We start from the raw sequence: 9,677 nt of genomic DNA on the forward strand, positions 1-9,677 counted from the left end.
GGGAGGAGGTGCTCTACCAGATACCAGGGCTATAGCTTCACCAGGGACTTCGCAAATGCCTGGTGCAGATGAAAAAGTATCCAACTGCATTAACAGTTGCTTTGGAAATCCGAAATTGCACGTTAAACCAGCAGTGGATGCTATTGCGACCCTGAGCAGGCAGCAGTGGAGACATCAGGACTGATGGTAACCCCTCAGCCACTGCCACACTCTGCCTGAGGGCGTGCAGATGCACTCGAGCACTTTGGACAGAGTGGCGAGCTACCTACCAAAGCTGGAGCAATGCAAGCTGGAAGACCCAGCAGTTCCCCTGCTAGGCTCACAGAACTAAACTGCGGTCCACTCCCCCACACAGCATCGCCAGGTGCCAAAGCCAAGAGTTGCAGCCAGAGAGGCCTGGTCGTTGCATGGTGCCAAGCAAGGAATATGGGCAGCTGATGCTTAAGACTTGAACTCCATGATGTTAAAGGCAGGGGTACGTTGCAGGCAGGCAAAATTATAAATCCATACACGAGGCTATGCATTGGCCTGGCCCCAAAGGCAGGCCGTCCTGAAGCAGGACCTATGGGTCACAGGTGGATTCAAGCATTCCTGTGTAACTGGCTCATGAACAAATTTCAAGAACCCCTGTATGTTTTTTTCAATCTTCTCCTTGACCAACTACTTGACCTTCAGGGTTGTTTCTCAGAAATGTTGGATTTTCGGCAAGACAAAGGAGCTGAGGTTCTGAAGTCCCCAGGGCAGACTTCCTGCAGCCAAGCCCCAGCACCTGCCCCACTGCAGCACCTGGCCCCGCCTTTGAGAGCTCACAGTGGGAGAGACCCATCTGAGGCAGCTTCCCTGTTCTCCCCAGCAAGATGCCTATCACATAAAAATTCCTTTCTTCCTTGGCAGTCCTCCTTGTCTCAATAATTGGATCTTTGAGAGTAGAGCAGCTGACCTAGGCTGAAATTCCTTTACTGTTTTGACAACACTTGGTTTAGCAGAACTTAAGATGGGTGTGACTCTCTCTGGGCCCTTGGAGAGAAATTTAGAACAAACAAAGGAGACCAAATTTCAATTCCTCAGTTCCCCCATCTCCATTTTCCATCTGGTGAGGGTTTCAAACAAGAGCGTCTGTTAACAGGCCATCCTTCAGTTCCCATAGGGAGCCAAATGCCTCATGGCTCTGGCTTGTTGGAGGCCACTCTCATTCCCATTCACTTTTCTAGGATGTGTCCCTGCTCTGTCTCACTAGATAAATACTCCAAAGAAATGCAAGCTTGTGGGCACCTGCTATTAGCACCATCATTGACAACTGCCCCAATCAGAAACAAGCCAAATGTCTATAGCCAGGGCAATACAGTCACACAATAGGATGCCACACAGCTTAGGATGCACAAACCAGAGCTACGCAGAACGCACGGTCCCACAACATGGCACTGGTGGAGGGAAAGAGGGCACAAGAATACATGCAGTATGATCTCTGCATAAAGCTCAAACCAAGCCAGATTGTTTAAGGGTATAATCAAATTTGTAAAATTATAAAGAAATGCAAGGAAATGATTACAATAAAAATTACAGTAGTGATTACCCCTATGGAGGAGGGAGGGGTTAGGATTGGGAGGAGGTCGCTGGGGGTCCCAATAATGTTCTATGACTTAGCCTGGCTAGCAGTCAGACAGACATGCACCCTAAAACTATTAGTCAGACAACAATGCATGTTTTATATACTCTTCTGTATTTGTGTCATATTTCACAATAGATGCTTTCCATGGCATGGATGTGTCCCGAGCACGCCTTTGGGTCAGTAGCTGAGCCATCTCTACAGTCCCCAGCAGGGTGGCCACCCTGGGCTGGGACAGGCCTGGCTGGAGCCTAGAGGGTCCATCCAAGCCTTAGTGAGTTAGTGACTGACTTGAGATTTTGCCAAGCTTGACAGAGGGGTGAGTCCTTGGCAGGGAGTGGCTCTGCAACAGTCCCTAGAAGGGTTTCCACTACCTATTAGTCCCTTCCAGGCCCAGGTCCCAGCCTAGTCCTTTGGGTGAGAACCCAACCTTCCACACAGGTCATCTCTGTGACCCAACAGTGTCCAGGTGTAGACATAGCCCTCTGCAGCTCTGAGTTGAAGTGCCAGGCCCTCTGTGATCTCAAAAAGCTGGGGTTCCCCAAGTATCCACAAACTCCCCTACGGGGGACTGCAGACTCCTGTGAGTTGGCTCAGGTCTCTCGCAGAGTTCATTCGCCCTGTTACTGTTGCCTGCCCAAGACCCAGCCCGGTGTGCCAACTCACTCCAGCCCCAGGGCCTTTGCTATGTAGGAAAGCCCCAGGGAGCAGGGCACACGGGCTAACAGGAGTGTAGCCGTAGCAGGCTCGTCGCCTGATGTGCACAGCGCTCAGTGCACTGAAACACCGGGTTGCAGCAGGGACAGAGGTTTAATGGCAAGGCTGCCAGGCGAGGAGGTGGGAGGAAACCTCACATCCGCCTCCCCAGGAGTCTGGGGCCAGGGATTTTAAGGGGTTTAGAGTGGGCTGTCATGCGGAGGTGGTTGATCAGTATATAGCACAGGACGAAGTCATGGGACAGCGAGATGAGGAAACTGCACCTTCGTGCCGACTGGCTTCCTCGCGGAGTCTTCAAACCGGTTGGCGTCAGCTGTTCCTCTGGAATTCAGGATCTGAAAGACATCTTAAGCAATTCCTAAACAAAGCCACCCTAAAGCTAGAGAGATCCTATCTATGAGAACAACAGGGATGCAAGCTAAGTCATAACAGAAGCCTATGACTCTAATGTCAGACATTGTACGTTCTGGAACAGTGAGAACATGACTTTGGTGACAAGAAAGTGGCCCAAATTGCAGCCTGACCAATGCTTAATTATAACTGTACTTCAGTCCAGAATTCTCGTTAACCCCGTGAGGACCAGCGTGGCTTCAGGAGCCTTGCTGCAGGTGCTGTACCCCACTGCACCTCAGCATTTGTATTCTTTAGTTCTTGCCCCAAACTGTGAACCAACTTTCAAAATATACTATTAATATAGTTAAGTTGCCTTTTATCTTGCTATCGTTTGTCCTCATGTCTTTCATTAGAAGTTTATCTGCATTAGAAAGTGCTCCAGGTGGGGCGCTGTGGCTCGCACCTGTAATCCTAGCACTCTGAGAGGCTGAGACAGGAGGATCACTTGAGCTCAGGAATTTGAGACCAGCCTGAACAAGAATGAGACCCTGTCTCTACTAAAAATAGAAAAAAAGATAGCCAGGCAACTAAAAACAGAAAAAATTAGCCAGGCATGGTGGTACGAACCTGTAGTCCCAGCTACTTGGGAGGCTGAGCCCAGGAATTTGAAGTTGCAGTGAATGTATCCAATCAGTAGTGGCTAAAAATAAAAAGAAGAGGCCGGGTGTGGTGGCTCACGCCTATAATCCTAGCACTCTGGGAGGCTGAGGCGGGAGGATTGCTCCAGGTCAGGAGTTTGAAAACAGCCTAAGCAAGAGCGAGACCCCGTCTCTACTATAAATAGAAAGAAATTAATTAGCCAACTAATATATATAGAAAAAATTAGCTGGGCATGATGGTGCATGCCTGTAGTCCCAGCTATGTGGGAGGCTGAGGCAGCAGGATCGCTTGAGCCCAGAAGTTTGAGGTTGCTGTGAGCTAGGCTGACGCCACAGCACTCACTCTAGCCTGGGCAACAAAGCGAGACTCTGTCCCCCCCCCCAAAAAGAATAAAATATTAAATTAATTTTATTTAAAAAAAATGAAGTTGCAGTGAGTTATGATGATGCCATGGCACTCTAGCCAGGGTAACAGAGTGAGACTCTGTCTCAGGGAAAAAAAAAAAAAGGAAGTGCTCCAAATGCTGTTAATGGTGGTACCCCAGCTCTCGATTATGTGGCCCATTGCCATTTATAAATGGATTTTACATGCACCTTTCTTAGGTGACAGGATGACCTATGGACGACCTTATAGATGACCAGAGCAATACTGGCAGGAGATGTCTCCCTCTGAGAGACAACAAAAGAGGTTAGAAGACTCTGGACTCAAGATCACAGAGCCAGACACCCCCCCCCCCCGCTGTGCCGCACCCCTTGACCTTGATACTCCCAAGCAGGAGGCCCTGCTGAACTGCCTTCACTCTATGGACAGTTGCTGAGCCCTAAGAAACCAGGCAACCTTCCTGCGGGCACGAAATGGGGCCTTCGTGTGAACTAAAATAAAATCTTACCCCCCACTCCAGCAAACTGAATGGACCCCCTCTTGGCCAACGGCCCCCCCACCAAAAAAAAGACCTTAAAGCTCAGAGTCGGCCACAAGGAGAAGGGAGGTCAGACGAGCCTTGTTATGCCTCCTGTCTTTTGTTTTTTTTTTTTATTTTTTTTTTTTATGTTTTTTTTAACATACCCCAGCTTTAAAAACCTCCTGTCTCAGCCGGACGCGGTGGCGCGCGCCTGTAGTCCCAGCTACTCGGGAGGCTGAGACGGGAGGATCGCTTGAGCCCAGGAGTTCTGGGCTGTAGTGCGCTATGCCGATCGGGTGTCCGCACTAAGTTCGGCATCAATATGGTGACCTCCCGGGAGCGGGGGACCACCAGGTTGCCTAAGGAGGGGTGAACCGGCCCAGGTCGGAAACGGAGCAGGTCAAAACTCCCATGCTGATCAGTAGTGGGATCGCGCCTGTGAATAGCCACTGCACTCCAGCCTGGGCAACATATCGAGACCCCGTCTCTAAAAAAAAAAAAAAAAAAAAAAAAACCTCCTGTCTTTTGGAGTTATTTTTTTTTTGTAGCAATAAGATAACAGAATCATTAAGTAGCCTAAGGCCATGTAAGATAAGGTTAAACCACACCTGCAGGTCATCCGTTTACTTAACAGATCACTTGAATCTCAGTCTGTGTCCAGCATATGTCCGGCAGCTTGTCTCTGATCAACAGACTGCCTTAACTTAAAATGTTCTAAGCCTTTAGACAAAACTTCATTTCTTTAACCAATTGCAAATCAAAGAATCTTTAAAATGCCTATAACCTGTAAGCCCTGCTTTGAGATGTCCTGCCTTTTTGGGCCAAACCAACCTACTCCTTCCATGTATTGATTTATGACTTTACATGTAATTCCTGTCTCTCTAAAATGTATAAAACCAAACCATAACCCAACCACAGAGTTACCACTTGCTCGAGGCTTCTTGGGCATGGCTCCAGGCCGTGGTTACACATATTCAACTCAGAATAAACCTCTTTAAATTATCTTACAGAGTTTGGGCTCTTGTCTGTTGACACTTGTCATCAGAAGGGCCTGTATTGCCCACCTGGGCCACTCATGTCATAATTTCATTGCTCATTGAGACAGGGTCCTGGGAATTGTGCAGCTTAATAAAGCTTTTAGGCAGTGCCCAGGTGGCAGCCCCATGGGCACCAGAAATGTTTCTTTTCGTAAGGATACCTGGCAGGGACCTGGGCCCCTCCCATGACCAGGCCCTGGCCAGGGGCTGGGCCCAGAGCCCATTTACTCTGTAACTCTCAGTCTCAAAGTTAGACTCACACAAGGACCTAAGTACACATCTCTCTGGGGGAGGCTGGGGAGTGGAGGGGGATGAACTCTTACAAAACTATCAACTTTTTAAAAAAATGTATTTCCAGTAATTGCTATTCTGGGCCAAGTTTCAGCCTAGTGGGAGTTTCACATCAGAATTACTAAGTAGGAGTTTATAACAGACAAGTTAATGGCCCTGTGTAGGGGTAAGGTGCTGGGCGATGATCCTTGTACCCAGGTAGGCGCTTCCTGGATCTGTCAGCGCAGGAGGTGGGGAGGGCACCAGAGGAGGGCGAGAGGGGCCAGGCGCTCTGGCAGTGGAGGGCATCCCCACTGTAGCTACATGTCACAGGGACAAGGCTCCAGGCCAGCCCCCCGCCACTGGGGACAAAATGCCAGCATCTACAGAAATGCAGAAATGCCCTGGTGGGGCAGTCTGGCCTGAGAGGCCTGGAGCCTGGAAGAAGGGGTAGAGCTGCCCTCCTCCCCCAACCTCAGTCCACCTGCCCCCCTTCAGCAGCAGCAGACCCCCCCCGAGTCTCCCTGAGGATTGTTCTGGATCCAAAGTGGGTATGAGACATTCACTATCTATTCCTGTGTCTCATTGTCACCAGGGACTTTTTTGGCACCTTATTTTTGAGAAGAGGCAGCATATTCTAAGACCAGGCTGAGAACAAGGGAGGAATTCATCATGCATTTATCCATCCACCCATCCTCCATCCACCATCATCCATTCTCCCACCCACCCACTCATTCTCCATCCATCTACCCATCTGCCGACCCATCCGTCACTCACCCACCCACCCATCCATCCATCCATCCATTCTCCCACCCAGCCACTCATTCCCCATCCATCCACCTGCCCACCCATCCATTCTACAAATCTTCACTGAGCACCAACTCGTTGCCCTCCTCTGTGCTGGGCAATAGGAGACAGAGATGCAGGACACTTGGTCCCTGCTCTCAGAAAATGTACTTTCCAGGGGGAAGAAGACATGAAGAGAAGCACCAGATGAGGATGCAAATAAATGGCCAGTCTGTGGTCCACATCCTGTAGGGACAACTGAGGGCCACTGGACATTGGCCTGTTAAAGATAAGACTTGGGGGATTGGTGGTTGCTGCTGAGACTATTTGGTGCCCATGGTAACAGCTGGGAGGGGAGAGGGATGACAGAGGGGCACCACAGAGAGGATGTGGCAGGGTTGGCAGATCATACACCCGTGCTTGAGGGTTGTCAAGGGAGGAACTGGAGGAAGGCCCCTGGAAGTCAGGAGGTGGTGACTGCTGAGTAGGTGAGTGGAGAGGGTCACATGTCTGGTTACAGACCACACAGTCAAGGGTGTGGCTGTGAGGGGGGGCGAAGGGTAGATTGGAGGTCAAGATCATCAAGGGAGAGCAGGCCAGGATTTTGGAGGGAGCACCCTCCTGGAAACGGGAATTGCCATAACGGCAAGGGAAGACTACTAGAGGGAGTGGTGCTGGTGTTGAAGGACAAGGGGTTGCTGCTTCCACTTAGAACAAAGCCAAGGGAACGTTCAGACATTTGGAGGGTGGGGGATGCTGCTTACACAGGTAGTGAGTTCAAGAGGGCACAGTGGCTGGGTACAGAATTCTAGGTTGGAAGTTATTTGCCTTTTGAATTTTGAAGTTATTGCTCTGCTATCTTCTCACTTCCAGTGTTGCTATTGAGAAGCCTGAAGGCATTTTATAACTCTTCCATTTACTTATTTTTCCCTTTAGAAGCTCATAAAATCTTTTTGCCTCCAGTGTTCTCAAATTTTACACTAATGTGCTTTGGTGTGGTTTTCATTCATTTTGAGAGTCACTTCTTAGTGAGTTCTTTCAGCCTGGCAACTCATGCCTCTTTGGGTCTGGAAATTTGTCTTTTTATTTTTTTTTCTTCATTTCACGTTACTCAGACACATGGAAATTTGTCTTGAATTATTTATTTAATAGTATATTACTCCCCATTTTATCTGTACTTTCTTGCTGAAACCCCTGTTAATCAAATAATAGGTCTCCTAAATGGGAAGTCTATTTTTTTCTTCGTTTTCTTATTTATATCACTGCATTTTTTCCAATATGCTGTTTCAGAGATATCCTCAATTATCTTCCTATCATTCTATTTGGTTTTTCATTTCTGCTATTGTGTTTTTGGTTTGTTCTCTGAATTTACATTTTTTATATATAACACTATCTATTATATACAATTCTCTAATTATGTGTGTATATGTATGTGTGTGTTCCGTGGATCTAATAGCTTCTCTTGTCTCTGCAAGAATAATGACAGCCATTTGTTCCTTTTGCTTTTTCATTCGTGGTTTTTGTGTTCTCCTAGTTGTTTGTTTACTGTTGTCTATTCATTTCAGTTTCTGTCTCATTTTCACAATCGGAGCTTTCCTTAGATTTTTAGGAATCCTTAGCTAATTGTTCATGATGAAGAGTGGGGGGTTAAAAGCTGACAGGAAGCTCCACTCATTTGCATGGTACCATAGATGATCACTCTGCATTAGCTCTTCAGCCAGGCTGTCTATAAAGAAGACTGGCTAACTGTCCACACTACTCATTGTCCCTTCTACTCGGGTAAACAGCAAGACAATGTTTCTCAGCCTTCTGCAGTCAGGTGTGGCCACGTGTGGTTCTAGGTTGTAGAACATGAGTGGAAGTGACAGGCCTATCAGCCACATCCCCCAGAGGGTCCTAAGTGTTCTGTCCCCTTCTGCCTGTGGGAAGCAATCTTGGAAGTTCTGTGTGAAAAATGTGGAAGCCTAGGTCCCCAAATCACTGCCTGGAGGACTAATGCTGCTGGCCAGGAACATCTGCCTTTTAGATAAGAACAAAGTAAAAATAAAGGTCTATCCTTTTGGGGTCTTTATGCATTTAGGGGTTTGTTACAACAGACCATCCGAATAAATAGGATAAGTACATTAAATACTAACAGCCAAATAGCTGGGAACTTGTGCTTCTGGCTAAGATGGAGTAACAGGGATTGAATTTAGCCTCCTTTCTGATACAACTAAACTGACAAAATAAACAAAACAATCACTCTCAAAATATTAGACACTAAGCAGCAAAGGACAATAAATCATCTGGACTCCAGGCTCTTCAAACTCTTGCTGGAACAACATAGGATACAACTTAAAAGTAAGTAAGCATAGGCCAGGCGCGGTGGCTCACGCCTGTAATCCTAGCACTCTGGGAGGCCAAGGCGGGCGGATCGCTCAAAGTCAGGAGTTCAAAACCAGCCTGAGCAAGAGTGAGACCCCTGTCTCTACTATAAATAGAAAGAAATTAATTGGCCAACTAAAAATATATAGAAAAAATGAGCCAGCATAGTGACACATGCCTGTAGTCCCAGCTACTCAGGAGGCTGAGGCAGAAGGATCACTTGAGCCCAGGAGTTTGAGGTTGCTGTGAGCTAGGCATGATGCCATGGCACTCTGGTCCAGGCAGAGTGAGACTCTGTCTCAAAAAATAAAATAAAATAAAAACATTGTTTTAAAAATTAGCCAGTTGTGGTGGCGTGGCCTGTAGTCCCAGCTACTCAGGAGGCTGAAGTGGGAGGCTCGCTTGAGCCCAGGAGTTGGAGGCTGCAGTGAACTCTGATCATAACATTGCACTCCAGCCTGGGCAACAGAGCAAGACCCTGTCTCTTAAAAAAAAAAAAAAAAAGGTGAGTAAATAAATATTGATTCCTCCAGGGATGTTTTCTCCACTCCCTTCCTTTGTCCTCATTGTCCTTCCCCTCAGAAAATCCTCCTTTCCCAGGGACAATCCCACCCACCCTTGGAGGCTTTTTCAGATAACTCTTGCCAGATGGGCTTATCCTGTCCCTTCTCTGAGCCCCAAAGCACATTGTTCAAGCCTCCACTCGCCCATCTGGGGCGCACTCCTTCTCTGTTTCCCACTCTACCTGCAGGGTACTGCTCAATTTGCTGGCCAAGCCCCCAACAAGCAGACTATGCTAAATTCTGCTCAATGGATTTACTAAAACGTGGACAGACGACACAGGTACACAAACACTTCTGATAGAGAATGCACGGAGGAGAGTGTGTGGGGACGCTGTGTTGGGGTGCAGGTGCAAGTCTTCGGGAAAAGCGTCAGCGCCCCTGGACACTTGGAGACCACCCAGTGGGGCCGCTCCTTCCGGACCTCCTGGGCTGCAGGCTTT

The sequence above is a fragment of the Microcebus murinus genome, chromosome 16 (assembly GCF_040939455.1).
Source record: "Microcebus murinus isolate Inina chromosome 16, M.murinus_Inina_mat1.0, whole genome shotgun sequence".
In the NCBI taxonomy this organism is placed as follows: Eukaryota; Metazoa; Chordata; class Mammalia; order Primates; family Cheirogaleidae; genus Microcebus; species Microcebus murinus.